The sequence below is a fragment of the Trichosurus vulpecula genome, chromosome 2 (genome assembly GCF_011100635.1).
Source record: "Trichosurus vulpecula isolate mTriVul1 chromosome 2, mTriVul1.pri, whole genome shotgun sequence".
NCBI classification, from domain to species: domain Eukaryota; kingdom Metazoa; phylum Chordata; class Mammalia; order Diprotodontia; family Phalangeridae; genus Trichosurus; species Trichosurus vulpecula.
This window is the reverse complement of record NC_050574.1, coordinates 324,143,175-324,164,919: the sequence shown is the minus strand read 5'-3', so window position 1 is coordinate 324,164,919 and position 21,745 is coordinate 324,143,175. Positions and strand designations below refer to the sequence as shown.

The window sequence follows — 21,745 nt, the reverse complement described above, 5'->3', positions numbered from 1 at the left end:
AAACATAGTAAAATAAGGAAAATTGTGTTTTCTGGAATTATTTCCTATGAAATTAATCTGACACAGAAAACATTTTCAGAAAAGGAGCTAAAGGAGGAAAAGACCCTAAATGTATTTTATACAATTCTCTCTACAAGTTGCACCCCAGACCTTCCCAACAACCTTCTTCACTATTCTCTCCTTCATTTTAGCCCTCAGTTTCTTCCTCTGGTTGGATGGCTCTTCCCATAATCTTCATTTAAGAAGAGTGCCCAGGCCAACTATGTCTCATTCTTCTTCAAGACACACTCTGGACTTCCTCCACTATTCCCTTCCTCATCCTCTCCCACACATTTAAATGCTAGCTATCATTATTATTGTTATTATTATGTTACTATTTTCAGCTTCCTTTTATTTATGTATTGTTTTCCCCCATTAGAATGTGAGCTCGTGGAAGGAGGGGACTGTCTTTCTCTCTATTTATATTTGTACTCTCAGATTTTAGCACAGTGTCTGGCACTTAGTGAACAATAAATGCTTTTTCACTTGTTGACTTTAGGCAATTTTTGCCACATGAAACTTTGTCTAATCCGTATTATTTTCTGAATTGTTACTAATGGCAGTTTCTATTTCTTCTGATGCTTGATTTTTATCATTTTCATGGATTTCTGAAACCTGAAAGTTGGCACTAAAACAAGTTTGCCTAGCTGGGTGATAGAGTCAATAGAGTTTAAGACAGAGTCAGAAAAATCTTAATTCAAATGCTGCTTCAAATACTTAGTAGCGGTGCAACCTGGATTCACTTAATCTCTCAATCTCAATTTTCCTTATTTCTAAAACTAAGATATTAATAATACCTGCCTCACAGAGTATTTTTGAGGACCAAATGAGATAGAATCTGTAGAATGCTTTATAAATCTTAAAGAGCTATATTAGTTATTATTTTTAACTTTCCATATAATAGTTTAATATATTTTAATATATATGGAATCTTTCTCTCTGTCTTAAATCTCCTTGAAACATGTCACTACCAGAGGTAGTACCATATATTTTTCTATTGCTCTTTTGGTCATCCATGATTTTGATTCTGTGGAAACCATGGTATTTGAGCATCTCAGCTAAGGTCCTCCCACAACTACTCCCATAAGGATCTAAGAAGAGCACCAGATTGAGTGCTAATTGTGAAATCTAAGGAGAAACCACAATGAATCCCTTTCTTAGCCCAAGAGAAAATTCTGAAATTCAGCCCATTGACCAGGACAGGAACTATGGATTATGAATTCAATCTTTGGGCTCAGACCAAGAGTAGGTTAGCAATGCTCTCTCTTTAAACCTATGTAGCCTTCTGGATAGCTAACACAGCCAGCAACTGTCTACTGGAGCTCCACTTTGGGCAAATCTGTAGTTCTACTACATAAACTCAAACCAGGGTCAGCCCAGAAAGTTCAGGAGACCAGCAACTAGACTATGCCTTAGATCATACTGCTTTAGGGTCACTAAAATTTTGCACCTCCTAGACCCAAACTGTCCCTGTAACCCTTGAAGAACACAGCATTCAACATAGCAGCAGGCCTCAAATAATATAGACCATAGAGGCCATAACACTAACTCCAGAAATGTGTAAATCCTAGCCCTCACACAAAGTCCCAATCTGAGAAACAAGCCTAGAAAGGCAAGTAAATAAAAAAAACCTTTCCAAATAAAAATGATGCCAGGGAAGTGAAAGACACAAACACAAAAGAAGACAATAACTCCAGAACACTTATAAGCAAAGCCACAAAGAAAAACATAGCTTGACTATAAGGTCAAATAGAATTCTTAGAAGAAATGAAGTGTGAGGGCTTTTTAACAAGATGGTACAGGGGCAGCTAGGTGGCACGGTGAGTAGAGCACCAGCCCTGGAGTCAGGAAGATCTGAGTTCAAATACAGCCTCAGACACTTCACACATGTACTAGCTGTGTGACTTTGGGCAAATCACTTAACCCCAAATTGCCCTGCCTTTCCCCCCCCCCAGAAAAAATTTTAAAAAAGATAGTACAAATGAAATAAGAGTTTTAGAGAAAAGAGTTGGAAAATGAAATAAGGCTTTGAAGGAAAGCCTTTGAAATGAAATTAACAGCTTAAAGCAAGAGGCACAAAACATTACCATAAAGTTTAAAAATTAATATGAACCATGGTAGAGAAAAGATTGTGGATTAGTGGCAGCTAAACTTTTCTAACATTCCCCTCTAAACAACTTTAAAATAATATATAAAATCAATGAATGAGCCAACAAAAGGTCAGGGTGAGACATTTTTCCAGGCTAAGAAAATTTAAGAGGTCAGTAGAAATCTGTGAGACTGGAGCAGAGGCCTCTCTGGAGCCCATACATGGTAGCAACAGTGGCAGCTGCCCCAGTGGCAACTTTGGGAGCTCTCAGCCCAGAGACAATAAGGGAGCCAGATGACTCTCCAGAGATTACAAAGGACCCTGTGCTGGCACTAGATATAACTGGGGGTTGATTGCCAATTCTATTGTCCATATGCAGGTCTGGATTAAAGTTCCGATGCAGACAGGAGCACTTGTGCTCAGTTACAAGAAAACAGGAGCCCTAGAGCTAGTACTTTCAGCGTCAGGTGACCAAGGGCCCTTCCTGGGTAAAGACCAGAGCACAGAATAGCAGAGCAGTGAACACACCTCTCCCAACATCACACCAACTTAGAAGCACCAGAAACTTGTAGACACTGAGAGCTAGCTATGAAAACAACAGCACCAAAAAGCCTAAAGCTTGGGATAGTACCTCCCAACAACCTGATGAGCAGAACCCAAAATTAACATAAAGTTCAAAGTAAAAAAATAGGCTGGAAAAATGAACAAACAAAAAAAATTGATAATAAAAAGCTATTATAGTTGCAGGAAAGACCAAGAAATAAACTCAGAAGAAGACAACAATGTAAAAATGGCTACCAAAAAAAGTCTCAAAGAAAAATGCTAATTAAACCCAAACCCAGAAAGAATTCCTGGAAGACTTAAAGAAAAAAATAAGAGTGTTACAGGAAAAATTGGGAAAAGAAATAAGCATGGTGTAAGAAAATTATGAAAAGAGAATTAACAGTTTGGTAAAAGAGGCACAAAAAACTACTGATGAAAACAACACCTTAAAAAACAAATGATAAAAAATGGCCAAATGATAAAAAGAGTCACAAAACTCTGAAGAGAACTCCTTAAACAGCAGAACTGGCCAAATGGGGTGAAAAAAGGTGAAAAAGCTTATTGAAGAAAATAAGTCCTTAAAAATTAAAACTGGGCAAGTGGAAGTTAATGACTCCATGAGACATCAAGAAACAATAAAACAGTCAAAATAAAATAAAATGTGAAATATCTTATTGGAAAAGCAACTAACCTAGAAAATAGATTGAGGAGAAATAATTTAAGAATTATTGGACTACCTGAAAGCCATGATCATCTAGATATCATATTTTAAGAAATTATCAGGGAAAATTGCCCTGATATATTAGATACAGAAGGCAAAATAGAAATTGAAAGAATCTATCAACCACCTCCTGAAAGAGATCCCAAAATGAAAACTCTTGGGGATACATAGCCAAATTTCAGAGCTCCTGGATCAAAGAGAAAATACTTCAAACAGCCAGAAAGAAACAATTCAAATACTGTGGAGACACAGTCAGGATCACACAAGATTTATCAGCTTCCATGTTAAAGAAACAGAGGGCTTGGAATATGATATTCCAGAAGCTAAAGAAGCTAGGATTACAATCAAGAATAACCTACCCAGCAAAATCCTGTAAGGGAAAATGTATATTTAATGAAATAGAGGACTTGCATGCATTCCTGATGAAAAGACCAGAGCTGAATAGAAAATCTGAAGTTGAAACAGAAGATTCAAGGGAAGTATAAAAAAGTAAACATGAAAGAATAATCATGAGGGACTAAACAAAGTTAAACTGTTTATATTCCAAATGGAAAGATGATACATGTAACTCCTAAAACTTTATCATTATTAGGGAAGTTAAAAGGAGTTTACATAAACAAAGGGCATGGGTTCAAGTCTATTATGTTGAAATGATCTCCAAAAAAATGAAGGAGTGAGAAAGAGGGATGAACTGGGAGGAGGGGGAAAGGAAAAGTAAAATGTATAAAATTTTCTCACATGAAAGAGGCACATAAGGAAGACCTTTTACCATGGAGGAGAAATGGGGGATTGGTGCCAGGCAATATTTGAACCTCATTTTCATCAGCATTGGTTCAAAAAGGAAAGAATATATATGTATGTATGTATGTGTATATATAATACACACACAAAAAAAATTGTATATGGAAATGTAACTTACCCAGTAGGGAAATAGGAGGGGAAGAAATAAGAGAAAGAGGGAGGAATGATAAAAGGGAGGGTGGATTAAGGAAGGCAGTGGTTAAAAAGCAAATAGACTTTGGAGGAGGGACAGAATAAAAAGAAACAAAAGAAGAAACAAAAGAAAATGGAATGGAGGGAAATACATAGTTAGTATAATGTGAATAGGAATAGCTCACCCATAAAACAGAAGCAGAGGGTAGAATGGATTAGAAACCAGAAACCCAATACCTGAAACAGAAAGATACATGCAGAATTAAAGGGTTGAAGCAGATCTATTATGCTTCAGCTGACCTGAGAAAAGCAGGAGTAACAATTATGATCTCAGACAAAGAAAATGGAAAAGTAGATCTAATTGAAAGATATAGTGAAATTACATTATGCTAAAAGGCATCATAGATCATGGAGTAATATTTAAAAAATTATATAGCAAGTTTCTCTAATAAAGGCCCTATATCTCAAATACATAGTACAGAAATGAGTCAAATTTATGAAAATAAGAGCCATTCCCCAATTGATAAATGACAAAAGGATATGAACAGGCAGTTTTCAGAAGAAAAAATAAAAACTACTTATGGTCATATAAAAAATGCTCCAAATCACTAACTATTGATTAGAGAAATGCAAATTAAAACAACTCTGAGGGAGGTGGAGCCAAGATGGCAGCTGGAAAGCGGGGACTTGATTAAGCTCTCCTCCAAATCCCTCCATACACCTGTAAAAATGGCTCTGAACAAATTCTACAGCTGATGAACCCAAAAATTACCAGAGAGAAGCAGGTCTCCAGCTCAGAACAGCCTGGATGGTCACTGGGAAGGGTCTATCACACAGTGGTGGGGGCAGAGAGCAGCCCAGTGTGGCCCATGCCAGGACCAACCAGACCGGGAGTCTGGTGGAGCAGGTCATAGGGCCATGAATCATTGAGCAGTGGCAGTTACCAGACTTCTTAACCCACAAACCCCAAAGACCACTGAGCAGGTTACTGGGAAAACTGCTTGATCAGGGTGCGAGCGGTCTAGTCCCAGCCCTCGACTGGCACAGCAGTGGCAGTGACAGCAGCAGGAAGCTCCTGCAGCTGCTTCCAGAGCTCCAGCATCAGCTGCTTCCAAAGTCCCTGGCTCACATGGTGGGAGGAATCAAGTGGTAGATTGGGGTGGGAGTGCAGGGAGTGCTTTGCAGGCACAGAGACAGGTTCTCTTGCTGTGCCCTGCTTAGCTCTGGGGCATGGTCCTGGTTGGTGGTTCTTGGGGGAGGAGGAGCACTGCTGTGGCAGAGATTGCAGTGATGGTGGAGTAGAAGTAGCTCTGAAAACAGCAGCCCTAAAGCTTGGGACAAAGCACTCTCTACTTTACAAGCAGTCATACCCTGACAAAAAGCTCAAAGGTCAACTACTTGGCTGGGAACATGGCCAGGAAGTGAAAAAGGATGCAGGCTCAGACTCAAACTCAGACTCAGATTCTAGAATCTTTTTTTGGTGACAAAGAAGATCAAAACATACAGCCAAAAGAAGTCAACAAAGTCAAAAAGCCTACATCAAAAGCCTCCAAGAAAAATATGAATTGGTCTCAGGCCATGGAATAACTCAAAAAGGATTTGGAAAAGCAAGTAAGAGAAGTAGAGGAAAAACTGGGAAGAGAAATGAGAGTGATGCAAGAAAACCATGAAAAACAAGTCAATGACTTGCTAAAGGACACCCAAAAAAATACTGAAGAAAATAACACCTTAAAGAATAGACTAACCCAAATGTCTAAAGAACTCCAAAAAGCCAATGAGGAGAAGTATGCCTTGAAAGGCAGAATTAGCCAAATGGAAAAGGAGGTCCAAAAGACCACTGAAGAAAATACCACCTTAAAAATTAGATTGGAGCAAGTGGAAGCTAGGAACTTTATGAGAAATCAAGATATTATAAAACAAAACCAAAGGAATGAAAAAATGGAAGACAATGTGAAATATCTCATTGGGAAAACCACTGACATGGAGAATAGATCCAGGAGAGATAATTTAAAAGTTATTGGACTACCTGAAAGCCATGATCAAAAAAAGAACCTAGATATCATCTTTCAAGAAATTATCAAGGAAAACTGCCCTGATATTCTAGAAACAGAGGGTAAAATAGAAATTGAAAGACTCTACCAAATGCCTCTTGAAAAAGATCCTCCCCAAAAAGACTCCTAGGAATATTGTCACCAAATTCCAGAGTTCCCAGGTCAAGGAGAAAATACTGCAAGCAGCCAGAAAGAAACAATTTGAGTATTGTGGAAAAACAATCAGGATAACATAAGATCTAGCAGCTTCTACATTAAAGGATCCAAGGTCTTGGAATATGATATTCCAGAGGTCAAAGGAGCTAGGATTAAAACCAAGAATCACCTACCCAGCAAAACTGAGTATAATTCTCCAAGGCAAAATATGGATTTTCAATAAAATAAAGGACTTTCAAGCTTTCTCAATGAAAAGACCAGAGCTGAATAGAAAATTTGACTTTCAAATACAAGAATGAAGAGAAGCATGAAAAGGTAAACAAGAAAGAGAAATCATAAGGGACATATTAAAGTTGAACTGTTTGGTTTACGTTTCTACGTGTAATTCATGAGACCTTTCTCAGTATTAGGGTAGTTGAAGGGAATATACATACATACATACATACATACATATATATATATATATATATATATATATATATATATATATATATATACATATAGACAGAGGGCACAGGGTGAGTTAAATATGAAGGGAAGATATCTTAAAAAATAAAATAAAATTAAGAGGAGAGGAATATATTGAGAGAGGAAGAAAGGGAGAAATAGAATGGAATAAATTATCTCACATAAGAGTGGCAAGAAAAAGCAGTTCTGTTGGAAAGGAAGAGGGGGCAGGTGAGGGGGAATGAGTGAATCGTGCTCTCATCAGATTTGACTTGAGAAGGGAATAACATACACACTCAATAGGGTATCTTACCCCACAGGAAAGTAGGGGAAAGGGGATAGAAAGGGGGGACAATAGAAGGAAGGGCAGATAGGGGGAGGAGGTAATCAAAAGCAACCACTTTTCAAAAGGGACAGGGTCAAGGGAGAAAAGTGAATAAAGGGGGACAGGATAGGGTAGAAGGAAATGTAGTTAGCCTTTCACAGCATGAGTATTGTGGAAGGGTTTTGCATAATGATACATCTGTGGCCTATGTTGAATTACTTGCCTTCTTAGGGAGGGCTGGGTGGGAAGGGAAGAGGAGAGAGAATTTGGAACTCAAGGTTTTAAAAGCAGATGCTCAAAAAAAAGTTGTTTTTGCATGCAACTAGGAAATAAGATATATAGGGAACGGGGCATAGAAATCTATCCTGAAAGGGGTTGGGCATGGGGGTAGTGGGGTGACAGAATGACTGGGGAATGGGGCAATCAGAATATATGCCATCTTGGAATGAGGGGTGCGGTAGAAATGGGGAGAAATTTCATAACTCAAAATCTTGTGGAAATCAATGTTGAAAACTAAAATATTAAATAATAAAATATGAAAAATAATTTTAAATATATTTAAAAAAAACAACTCTGAGGTACCACCTCACACCTGTCAGAAATGACAAATGCTGGAGGGGATGAGGGGAAAATAGGTATACTAATAAATTACTGGTGGAGTAATGAACTAGTTTGATCATTCTTGAGAACAATTTGGAACTATGCCCAAAGGGCTATAAAACTGTGCTTACCCTTTGACCAAGCAATACCAGTACTAGGTATGTAGCCCAAAGAAATTTTTTAAAAAGGAAAACGACTTATGTGTACAGAAATATTTATAGCAGCTCTTTTTTGTGGCATTAAGAAATTGCAAATCAAAGGGATGTTCATCACTTGGGGGATGGCTAAACAAATTGTGGCATATGATTGTGATGGAGTGCTATTGTGCTATAAGAAATGACAAAGGAGGGAGGAAGAGGTAAGAAAAACATGGCAAGATCTAAATGAGCTGATGCAAAGTGAAATGAGAAGAACCAGGAGATCATTGTGCACAGTGATTGCAATGTTGTAATGAGGATCAACTGTGAAAGACTTGACAACTCTGATCAATACAATTATCCAAGAATATTCCAAAGGGCTCATAATGAAAAAATGTTAACTACCTTCAGAGAGAGAACTGATGAAAGTTGAGTACAAATTGAAGTATAGTTTTCTCACTTTATCTTTCTTACTTATTTTAAAAAAATATGGCTAATATTAGAAATATCTTTTGCTTAATTTCACATGTATAATTGGTATCCTATTGCTTGCTGTCTTAGTGAGTGTGGAAGGGAGTAGGAGGCAAGAAGATTTGGAACTAAAAATTTTAAAAGAAAAGATAAAATAAATAATATATAAAAATAATAAATTAAAATGCTAAAAAGAAAGAAATATGAACAAAACAAGTTAATAACTATGAGACAATAACAAAATTTTAAACAAACTCAAAGTATTGAAAATATAAAAGGAAATTAATAAAGGAAATATCATAGTAAATACAACTGATCCAGAAAACAAGTCAAGGAAAGATAATTTAAGATCATGTGACTATTTAAGTCATGACCAAAAAAAGAAAGAGTCTGGATATCATATTTCAAGAAATTCTGAAGCAAAACTGTCCATCCCCTACTGAAACATGAGAGCAAAGTAAAAATAGAAAGAATCCACCAATCACTTCCTGAATGAAACTCTAAAATGAAAATCCTAATGAATATCACATCAAAGAAATGTCAAAGGAAAAATACTATCAGCAGCCAAAAACAGATTTTAAGCACAAACGTATCACAGTCAGTATCACACAAGATTTAGCAGCTTCCACTATAAAGAAACAGAGAGTATGTCATACTGTATTACAACAAGCAAAAGATATGTTTACTGGCAAGAAAAAATTGACCCAGCAAAACTGAGTATAATCCTAGAGGGAATAGAAAGACCTTTATTGAAATAGAGGACTGCCAAGCATTCCTGATGAAGAAAAAAAATGAACTGAAGAGAAACATTGAAATATAAGACAGAAGTCAAGAGAAATATAAAAAGGCAAACACAAGTGAACAATCAGAAGAGACTATGCAAGGATGAAGTGTTTGCTTTCTAATGGGGGGAGGGGAGAATGATACAAATGTCCCCTCAGAATCCTAATATCCTTAAGAGTCATAAACAAAGTCAAATAAGACAGAAGTCCTGGGAGTGGTTTCGTTATGTTTTGATGATCTTAACAAAAAATAGAAAAGGGAGGGGAAACAGGATACACAAAGGAAAAAGGTGGGGAAGGGTAGAGGAACTTATTGTCTTAAATAATTGGAGTAAGCAAACAAAAATCTATAAATGAAGAAAAATGGAAGGAGCAAGTGTCTCATAAACTTCACTTTTATTTGAACTAGTCTAAGAAGAGAACACACACACACACACGTACAGATTTTGGTGTATAAATACATTCAACTAAACAGGGAAATATGAGAGAACAGAGAAAGAGAAGCAGGGAGAATAAGAGAGAGGATTGACTCAGGAAAGGATTAGTCATAAGCAAAACAAAATCTAAGCTCATAAGGGAGATTTGAAGAGGAGTCAAAAAAGAAAGAAAGAGTAAAAACTTGTGATTCATATCTAGATGAAAAGAGAAGAAAAGAAAAGGGGCAGAAAAGAGGAAACTGATTACATCAATCATAGAGCACCAGTACTAAGCACACTTCTCTCCTATTATCCTCTTTCCCATAACTGTCTTCTTCTTTGGGAGAAAAAAATCCCAAAGATCAAAAGCAAAGCGATTTTTAAAAAGCATAAGAGAATAAGTGGGAGAAAAAAACACAACTAACAGATATAACTGTGATGGCAGATGGGATGAACTCACCAATAAAATGTAAGGGGATAGATAAATGTATTAAAAAATAGAATTTAGCAATCGGCCGTTTACAAGAAACAAAACAAAGATTCACAGAGTAAAACTCAGGGGCTTGAACAACATCCAGTATGCTTCAGGTGAACTCAAAATAGCAGGGGTAGTGACTATGATCTTGGACAAGGCAAAAGGAAAGATAGATTTGATTAAAAGAGATAAACAGGGAAACTACATCATGCTCAAAAATAGGACAATTAATTATTATCAATAATTAACAAATATATATATGAATGGTAAAGCATCTAAATACTTAAAGGAAATCCAAACGAGGTACAGGGGAAAACAAAGAGAAAAATTATAATAGTAAGAGACTTCAATGTACTCCTTCTAGACTTGGACAAATCTAAACAAAATAGAAATGAGAAAGTTAAGGACCTGAATGGAATTTTAGAAAAGATAGGATAGCTCTTCAGTGATCATCAAATGGAAGAAGCATACGTATTTCTAAATATGGTGCCTTTACAAAAATTAACCTTATATAAGGGCACAAAAACTCACAGACAAATGCAGAAAAACAGAAATATTCAACATATCTTTCCCTGGTGATTTTACAATAAAAATTATATTTAACAAAAGGCCACTAAAAAGGATTAAAAATTAATTGAAGGCCAAATTACTTAATCCAAAAAATTGATGTATCAAAGAACAAATTAGAAACAATAGATAATTTATTAAAAATAATTCCAACAATAAGACAACATAACAAAATTTTGGCTGAAATGAAGTCAAACCATTCCTAAGGAAAATGTTATATCTCTGAACACTTTCACAAGCAAAAGAATAACAGATCAACAAATTTGGAATTCAGCTTAAAAAAATAACCTAGCAGACAAATGTTTAAAAAATTAAACACCAGAATAGAAATTCTGAAAATTAAAGAAGAAATTGATAAAAATGAAATTTAAAAGCAATTGAAATAATAAATATAACTAGGAACTATTTTTTAAAAAACATTAAAATAGATATTCTGATGTTCCATAATTCAGTGAACTATAGTTATACATTGAAGATAGTTTTCAGAAATAATTTTGTGTTAATTAAAGTTGGATAATAATATCTAAATATCTTATTTTGAACATATTATTCATTATTCTTTTATTAAGTTACAATAAAAGTATTTCAAATTCTCAATTCTTTTTCAACAAAAATGCCTTTGGAGAAAAACATTTCTTCTCAAATTCTTCTGTTTGTCCCTAAGTAACCATAGATTTGGAGCTGGAAAGGACCTTGAAAAATCACCTAATTCAATCATCATTGTACAGATGAGGAAACAAGGACCCAGACCGCTCTTAAAGGGAGAGAATAGCTCTTAGCTTACATTTGCCAGCTTAGTCCCTTCCAACCAAATGTTGGTTACCCAAAAGACCATCAAAAGACAAATAGCAAGTAAACCTATTTATTCAAGCAAAACAGCAAACAGAAATCAGAGTTCTATAGATACATTTTACCAAAGAATACACATGAATAAATGAGCTCTACAGCTGGGAACAAGAGAAAAACCAAGAGAAAGAGAGAATGATCTCACCAACGGAGGTTTAGTCTCAGCAGTCCCTATAATTGCAAACCCTAGAAGTGAAGGAATATGATGGGATCAGCTCCCCATACAAGCCCATCCCTCTGAGGATGCCAGTCTGCCATTCAAAAGTTCACACAAATCAAAAATCTTTTTCATCTACCTCCTAGAGGTCCTCTCTCAAAGGTTGTCTGCAACTAACTCAAGCAAGTCCTTTAGGGCACATATACAACATTATGCTCAGTATTGTCTCAGCCAATCAAGAGTCCTGCCTCCCTGCAAATTTGCAGCATGCAGCACAGAATCAGTTTCATGGTACTGCCCAAAGGGGTGCTACAAAGTAGTTAAATAAAAAGTAACACAAGAATAAGGGCACTAGCAATTGAAGGAAATCATGAAAGACTTCATATAGGACTGCATCTTGAAAAAAGAGAAGTATATTATCATGGAAAAGTAAAGAAGGAATGTTTTCCAGGGATGGAGTGGTACAACCAAGGGGATAAAAATAAAAGAGATGGAGTTCTGTGTATGAGGAAAGGAAGAAAGGACCAGTTTGGTTGCTTATAGAGTGAAGAGGAAAAATATATAGTGAGACTGGAAAGTTGGGTTGGGGCTAGGTTGTAAAGAGCATTAAAAGCTGAAGAAAGGAGTTTATATTTGATTCTAGAACAGACAGACAGCTACTAGAGTTGACTGAGTAGGGAAGTGACATTACCAAATCTGCTTTTAAGGAAAATTACTCTTTCAGGAACTGTCTAAGGTCACACAAGTCTAGTTAGTGGAAGAACTAGGATTCAATGACTTTCACTGACATATAGCAATGAAATCCCAAGCAGCTCACCACAGGACCTTCACAAGTGACAGGAGACATAAAGGAACTACAGAGAGTAACATGGTACAGTGGAAAGAACGCTGGATTTGTAGTTTAGATTTTGTTCAAATTTAAACTTCTGCCACCTTGGGCAAGGCATTAATCTCTTAAATTTGGATTCATGCTCTATAAGACGAGACATATAGAGTAGATCCGAGCTGTCCAACCTTAGGTTTTTATTGAAACAACAGACAATATATTTGATTTGCCATTTTAGTGAGAGCTCTGCAGTAGCTCAGTTTACTAAAGCATTTTTGTAAATTTCTATGCCTATGGGCCCTGCATATATCATACTGCGGTCTTCTGGCCACATTTTGGACAGCCCTGGATTAGATGATACAATTCTATGATTGGCTTACTTTGTCATTTGACAACCATCATCAACAAAGATTTATTGAATACCTGCTAAGTACAAGGTGCTATACTATAAACTCTGGTCTGAGATTTGGCTTAAAATGAGGCTCCTAGAAAGTGATTAAAATTGAATTTGAATCCTGTTTGCCAAAATGTCCCTTGATCTTTGATCATGGGGTCTCCTAAAGGAAGCAGCAGCATTGATTTCGTAGCATTGAGTTAATATTTTTCTGATCTAAGCCATAATAGCAGTTATCAAAGATCTTACTAGAGAACTTCTACTTTCATTTAGCTCAAGAATGATACAACCATTGGTGTCCCTCACTTTTAGCGCTCTTCTTCAGTAACCCCAATTTGGACATTTTCCCCCTCTGCCTGAAAGAAATAGTTCCTTCCTACCCAGGCCTTCCAATAATCCTTTTTTCCCTTCACCCTTTGGAAGGAAAAAAAATCAAAATTTAAAATTGTGTATAAAGGAGTAAACTTCCCATAGAATTCCCAAAAAACATTTTCTCTCCTCATAAAATGGTCAGGTTAATGAAAAGTTACAACACAGAATATCCTGGCATGCACTTATCTGTGCTTCCCCAAGTAAAGTGCCTGACATCTTGACAAATGGCAGGCATTTTTCCATCCTTTCATCTATCTCCCCCTAGGGACTGTCCAGTATACCTGGCCTCATTAGAGTCCCGCACAGAATAGGCTATTGGCCTGGCACTGTCAAGCTAGCTTTGCCCTCTTAAAATGCAAGGAAGAACTTCAACTTCGACCAAATTAATTCAATGATATAGCTCACTAAAAGGTGAATTTTATTGAGAGGCATTTCACATAAGCACCAAAAAATCATTACAGGTCCCCATTTCTGGAAAACCGTGATTAATTCTATACAAGTCAAGTACTTACTTACTCCCCTTCTCTCTGCCCCATTTGTTTATAAATTTGGATTTTTGCACATAAGGTTTTATTCAACTCTATCCACAGGACCCCATTATTTTAAATAGCCAAGCACAACAAAAAAAAATACATTACTAAAAAAAACACAGTATAACCTCATGTAATAAAACCTGCTAATAAGGAATCAGTCCTTAGAATATGCTCAATGTTTTCTATGGGTAATGGTATAACCTCATGTAATAAAACCTGCTAATAAGGAATCAGTCCTTAGAATATGCTCAATGTTTTCTATGGGTAATCCACAGGAAGGAGCGGTGAATCTGCTTCCAAAAATGCATTAAAGAACGACCCTTCCTCCCTACTGCCCAACCATTCAGAACATGTGCAGGTATTCAGATATTCTCTGATACTTTCCTACTGGCTTATTGCCATCATGACAAAAAGTCTTTTAATTTTGGTGACTAGGCTAGAAGTGAATGTGCATACAAAAGTCTCAAAGGAATGGAACAGCTGTCTCTCATCTGGTGGCTTTGAGTGAAGAAGAACTATTGTGGGCCTCTGGTTGGGGAGCAGAGGGCCCTCTCTCTTATTGGGCTGCCATGAGGTTTTGAATGCATGCCACTGATATGTCTTGTCTCTGTTATGTTTATTCCTTCCTGATCTTAGGTGAATAAATATCAGAGATAGATCAGATCAGATATGACTGAGTTTTGAAAGGTTGGAAGAGATACGAAAGGTCCAGCAATTGGAATCTATGGCAGAGTCTGCTAGTAATCATGGCATATAGGGCTCAATGGTGAATTGATCTGGCAGTCAAGGAACTATGTCCTGCAAACAAAAGATATACACTGACTATTATACCACACCCAGAGGTGAACTTACTGTGGTAAATGTTTGAGTCCTCTCTATCAGAGGATTGAGTAGATATATAAAGAGGACAGTATACCCCTGATTTGAGGGAGTAAGTAGTGATTTTGTACTTCTGTCTTTGCTATACTTTCTCAAGTAAATATCTCTTTGTAAAAGTTAGTTGATGTTAATTGATATTGAGGAGAGATCAACTGTTTAAATTGATATTGGTTATATATTTAGTAATGATTGATATTGGGGGAATAGCTCAAATCGGGGAGGGGGGGAGGTTCAAGAATGAAAATACTTAAAAGATACGCCCAACCCCTCAGGGTTATATACCTAGAACCCAAACACATTATACAACATAGATAATATTAATTTGCAGTTTTCTAGGTCAATAAGTTGCCCACAAAGACCTGTTTCTATTTGAGTTAGACACCACTGGGATAGATTATCTCTAAGATTCTGTCCTTTTTGGATGTTCTGTGTTTCTATGACATCATAAATCTCCAGCACAACTTCAAATCTCCTACAATAGAGAGTCTGAAGAGTCAAGTTTACATAATGAAATGTTCACATAAATACAATACATTTAAATATAGATTATACTTTGTGCTGTGTAGTTTGATGTATTGTGTTTATGGAAGAGGACGTGGAGAGATCTTACTATGCAAGCTAATGTTGCAAAGCTGTTGAGACAAACTACTACTAAGTTATTGTTATGGTAATTAGGATGGGACTTTTTTTTTTACTGTTTTCTCTTTTGGAACACTGAGGTAATCAAGTACCTTTGACGAGTTTCGCCTTTCAAATATAATGGCAAGCAAAGTAGACTTTTTGTTGTCTTTTTTTTGGAGCGCTTCTCAGCACTAAGGAATGTTTGACTGAATCAGGAGTCTCTGATGACCTGCTTAAGTCAAGGGAAGAAGTGTATATAAACTCAGAGGTTGGTGGTTTGCCTTTGGGGGCACACTCATTAGAAAAGTGTTGGTGATGAGACTTTGGGTACCTGAAGGAGCCCCCCACTTCAAAAACCCATATGTTGGACAGACAGCTTAGAAGCTAGTCTTCTGGTTTGTGTTATTTGTTCTGTTTATGTAATGTATGCTTGTAATTTCTGTTTGTATTCTCTCTGAAGTTCAGGGTGCTGGCTTTTCCCCCAGACTAAGTGAATGATATATGTATGTTTAATTAAAGTAAAATTGTTAACCCCTTAAAGTTGCTTTCTTTAGAAAAGCAGATCAAAGAACTTGGGCTAGCAGCATTCCTGTGTGCTTTTGTTGTTGGTCTTTCACCTCTACAACAGCTGCTAGCAACATTGTTGTTACAGTTATGAGCTCCAAGGGAGTCAGTTTTGCATCTTATTTAATTTTTTATTCCCTTCAGAACTTTTAACACAAAGCTCAAAACATATTATTAAGTAGAGATAGTAATACAAACTGGACTTGTGATTTTCTGGGTTATAGGGGGCTCCTGAATTAGGAACTTCTGTGTACCAATGTAGGTTGGCACATTCCCTACATCTTATAAGTTTAGGGAGATGCCTAAAATATTGAGGGGTCAAGTGACTTGTCCAAGGTCATACAGTCTATATACATTGCAGTCAAGTCTTAAACTGACATCTCTATGGCCCCAAGACCAGCTCTCTTAGCCACTAAACCATTCTGCCTACTACTAAGTACACATTTAATAAATCGTTGTTGAAGTGGGAACCAGAGATCAATACAAAGGGTCAGCATATTTGAAGGACTAAAGTCACACTAATTATATAACTTCCTTTCTTTCTATCCTATCTACCACCATGCATCGGACAGTGAACTTTTACAAAAACCTCTCATCCTGCCTACTTCCCAGAGGTGTTGTGGATCAAATGAGAATGTATGCAAAGTGTCTTAGAAAATTACAATGGGCTATACAAGCCTATTTCAAATGACATTTTCCTGACTAAAATTAGTGCTGTTAAGACATTATAACTAAATGCCATCATAATTTTACGTAACTTGAAAGTATAGGTTGAAAATTGAATGGTTAGTGACTATGAAACATTAACATTGTGTTTTCATTTTAATTAATAAAATGAGTTATGACTACATGCTTAGCTATCACTTCTCATAGCATTACTTTACTTCATGTAAAATATCATTTTAGCTACTGATAGACTCAGTCCCAGGAAAAATTATAAAGCAGGCAAATTTGGTCTATCACTAACTTTTCCTCCATATACTTCTCCCCTGCCTCCCTCTACATCTCACAGGAAGCTCATTGCTCTCATACTAACTTGATCTCTCTGGATTAAAATACCTGATAAACTAATTTATATTATAATGTTAATAACAATGTATGGGCCTCTCCTGTGGTTATTTGCATTTTAAAAGGGGCTGCCTAAAAGGGGGAATTTTTAAACCAAAAGAATGTATCTATATGTTAGAATTTCATGTGCTATTGCACATAGATGGGAAGAGTATGGGCTCAAAGGAGATAAAGCTAGGGAGAACCTTAGAAACCAATTCAAACAAGGAAATTTGTATTAGAAAACATTTGAGTCTTCTCTGAGTTTTACAAAATATATAATAGAATTATTGATTTAGGACTAGAATTAAGACAATCTGGGACAATACCTTAGTTTTATGAGGAGCCTGAGGCCCAGAGAGGTCAAAATGCCTTGCTCAAAGACACACAGGTAGCAAATAGCAACGCCTGGAATGAAACTCAAGTCCTCTGACTCAAAGTGCCTGTGTTTTTTTCCTTTCTACTACAACAATCCCTTACATATAAGTTATGACAGTCAAGAATTTCATAGTTACAAGGGACATCAGAGGCTATGTAATCCAATTCATACCTGCATGATACTCATACTTCTATAATACACACAAGAAGTAGTCATTCAGTCTTTATTTGTAGACCTCCAGTATGGGTGAATCCACTAACTTTCAAGGCAGTCCATTCCACTTTGGGAGAGCTATAATTGTAAGGAAGTTTTTCAATCTGTCAAGCTAAGTTGCCTTTTCACAACTTCCATTCATTTCTCCCAGCTCTGCCAAGCCAAACAAGTTTAATCTCTTATTTGGACAACAGCCCTTCAGATGGCTGAAGACAGCTATCAAGTCTGCCCTTATCTTACCCTGCTCTTATCAAGAATAACTTGATCTTCACATGGAATGATCTTGAGATCATTTATCATCTCAATTACCCTCCTGTGGAACCAGCCTAATAATTTCCCTCCTAAAATATGCCACCCACAAGGGAACACAATAACCCAGAAGTAGTCTGACTAGGGCAAGGTATAACAGGACTATCATCTCTCTCATTCTGGACATTATGCTCCTTTTGAACACAACCTAAGATTACATTAGCTTTTCTGGCTATTATACTATACTGTTAATTCGTGATGAGCTTGGATCCACTAACACCTCCTTAATTTTTTCAGGTGAACTACTCTTCGGCCATGCATACTTTATCCAGAAAAATCTGGACTTGCTTGTTTTTAACCCAAGTATAAGACTATAATGTATAAAAAAGTTCAAGAGATATAGTTTCTGGGTAATTAATCATTTTATTAATCATGCTAGCATATAATTAATAAAAGGGTCAGTGGTACTCTTGAATGCCAAAGACCCACCATGCAACCCACTCAATGCTTATATGCCCTCGGAAGATTGGGTGTTCCTGATGGTGGCAATCAACTCTGATTAGTTAACAAGTAATCAAAGAACGAACATTATAATGAGAGGTGGGCTTACTCTAACGAGGGTCTGGGGGACATGACTCTGATCACTCAATCTTGGTCAAAGAGACTTATCTATATCCATATCACTCGGCACAGGGTAGTCTAGACAAATGGGGAAATCTACTTTTACCCAGACCTGTCTGAGTAACACAATGGATCAGAATCCATCCATTTACTTAAAGTAAAATTTCTTTATCTTTTGAACAGATCTGAGTTTTTCCTCTCATTATCAGCCCTGCAATTCAAAAGCTGCCTGAATAACCCACGGAGGCTGATTTCTGAATGATGAACTAGGAAAGGGGAAAACCCTTAGTCCTAATTTAATAATTGATTATTAATATAAGAGGGAAATAATCATTTCTCTCAAGACTTTTACACTTATCCCTACTAATTTTCATTTTATTAGGTTCTACCTAAATTGCTAGACTGTAGAGATCTTTTTGGATGTCGATACTGTCATCCAGTGTGTTAGCTTGTATGCCATCTACAAATTAGATAAACATGTTACCTATGTCTTTATCACAGTCATTGATATAAATACTAAACACCAAAAAGCCAAGCTCAAATTCCTGAAGCACTTAACTACATGCCTCCTTAAAAGTTGATTTTAAATGATTAAATGATTGACCTTTCAGTCTAGCCATTCAATCAGTACCAAATCCACCTAATAAACCTCCAGCTTTCTCCCTCCTTTCCTTTTTACATGGCAAAAATGTATGAGTGACTTGCTCAAATGTTTTGCTAAAATATAGGTTAAGTTGTAGCTAAATAAATAAAATTTAAACAAGCATTCCACCAATGTGCCAGTCTAAAAACCTCATCAAAAATGGAAATGAGAATCTTATGACAATGCCCATTTTCAGGGAAATCATTGTGGCTCTCTGATCACTATTTCCTTTTCTGCACATTCAATAGCCATTCTTTTAATTATTCATTCTGGCATTTTGCCAGGAATAAAAGTCAACTTCATTGGCCTGTAGCTTGCAAATTCTGCTCTTTCTTTTAAACAAAAATTGAGGCATTTTTCCTTTTCAGAAATTTGTGGAATCTCTCCAGTTCTGCACAGTCTTTCAAAAATCCTTTAAACAACTTCAATACTCTACGATATAGTTCATCTGAATCTAGAGACTTGAATTCAGCAAGGACGATTAGGTACGTTATTTATCTACTTATCGCCCTACTTGTCTTGGGCACCAACTCATTACTGGCCATACTTGTTCATTATCAAATGATATAATGTAACTGAAGCATTTCAAGCATAGACTCTGGAGTCAAAGGATTTGGGTTCAAATCTCACATTTGTTGCTTATTACCAGCGTGTCCTTATTACCTGTAAGTCATTTAATCACCCTGGGGTCGTCAGTTTCCTTATTTGTAAACACAAAAAATAGATGGCTTTTGGGGTCCCTTTCAGATCTAGATCTGAAAGACCTATGATCTCACTTTGCAAAGCTTAAACCCCTATATAAATGGCAATAATTATTGTTATAGTGTGCTTTCCAGTTCACATATTATTCTTTTTGACAGAAAACAGTAGGTGGGAGAGACAGAGACAGACGGAGAAGGGAGAGAGACGGGAGAGGAGAGAGAAAGATGTGGGGAAGAGAAAGGGAGGCAGAGAGAAGCGGTAGAAAAAAGAGACAGGGAAAGAGACAGAGAGGGCAGAGACGGGGAGACGTGGAGGGGGGGGGGAGAGAGAGACAGAGACACAGAGACAGAGACACAGAGAGACACAGAGCGAGAGACAGAGACAGAGAGCGACAGAGAGAGAAAGAGAGCAACCGAGAGACAGAGACAGAGAGAGAGAGAGAGATATAGCAACCGAGAGACAGAGACAGAGAGACACAGAGAGAGAGAGAGAGAGAGAGAGAGAGAGAGAGAGAGAGAGAGAGAGAGAAGAGAGCGCGAGACTCTGCCTTTTTTCCCTTATATGCTAAGAACAGTCCTGCCTAATGAAAACGGGGTTGTTGGTTTTGTTGGAATTTGGCGGGGGTGGGGTAAAGGGTGTCTGATTTTCAAATGGTAAAACTTTTAAAATACCTTTTTTTAAAAAAAAAATCATAAAAGCAGACAAGCAGGATTTTGAAATTTATGTGAAATCTTTAAAGTGTCCCCATTTCACGTTAGAAATGCCTGCTGAGGGAGGACCCACAATGCGAAAAGGGGTTGTGCCTAATCAATCTTTTGGGCCCCATCTGCGCTTGGATAACAGTGAAAATCCGCTTCATTGACTACAAAGTCGAGGTAATATAGACACAGCATTAAAGCGCTGCTTTCCAGACTCGGCCAATTATACAGAGCTAATGAGGTGTGAGAGAGCTGTGTGTGTACGTGTGTGTCAGATCGGGGTGGGTCGGAAAGCTAGAGGTTGTTAAGAAGGGGGAAGAGAAAGCCTTGGGGGGCTCCAGAGCACCTCCCCTTCTTTGCTCCTCCCCTCCTGTTGCCTCGGCGGATCCCAGGTTTAGGGGCTCCAGCTTCGCGCTGCAAATCACTGCGGGCGAAACAAAAAACACAGGTCGAGACGACCCTCTGTCATTATTACACACTAGATCAAAATAATAGAGACAAGGTCTCACTGAAAGCCACTAAAAGGGGGGAGGGAAGGGACGTCGGTCGGGCCACACACGAGCTTTTTTTTTCCTCTCGAGCTGCAGGGGGCTCGAGGAGCCGGCGGCCCGGAGACAGCCGAGGCTGCAGCGGGAACGCGCGTGCGCCCCTCTTCCCCCCTCCCCTCTCCTCATTCCCTCTGAGCCCCCACTGCCCTGCCCAAGGCTCGCCCGGCTCGCGGGCGTGCGGCTGTTGCCGCTGCGGTTCGTTGGCTCTCGAGGTTCCCCCAGCCGCCTCCCCGGAGCCCCGCCCTGCCCCGCCCCCTTTCTCGGCTCTGGAGGCTCCTCCGCGGGCCCGGCCGAGGCGAGGCCGGGGCCCGGGCTGGGGCGAGGCGAGGGCGGGGCGGGCCCTAGAGCGGAGCCGGAGGTCGGGAGGCGGCGGCGGCCGCGGCAGCGACGGCGACTGTGGGCTGGTCTGCCCTCACGCACATTCCCACTCACACACGCGCACACCCACACACCCACACGCCCCCCTGGACTCCAGGCGCTCCCGGAGGCGAGCGGGAGTATCAGCTCGCGGGCGCTGCCGCGGCCGAGAGCGGCGGGCTGGGCTTTCTCTACCGGCTTGGAGCGAACGAGAAAGAGGAGCCGGAGCCGGAGCCACCAAGGTACGGACGGGGGCGCCCTCCGCACGCGGCCGGCCCCGTGGCCCTAGGTCCGGGTTTGGGCGCTCCGGGGGTCGAGACCGGGAAGGCAGGCGGGGCCCGCCC

The 21,745-nt window shown here is 38.3% G+C and overlaps 1 protein-coding gene across 1 annotated transcript in view; it reads left to right on the top strand.

Moving 5' to 3' along the window:
* The first annotated feature begins 21,366 nt into the window (after positions 1 to 21,366).
* PPP2R3A (protein phosphatase 2 regulatory subunit B''alpha) overlaps positions 21,367 to 21,745 on the top strand; it is a 229,347-nt gene continuing 228,968 nt past the window's right edge. The window contains exon 1 of the mRNA XM_036745773.1: positions 21,367 to 21,643. The gene's annotated coding sequence lies outside the window, so the exon portion shown is untranslated. The remainder of the gene's footprint in view (positions 21,644 to 21,745) is intronic.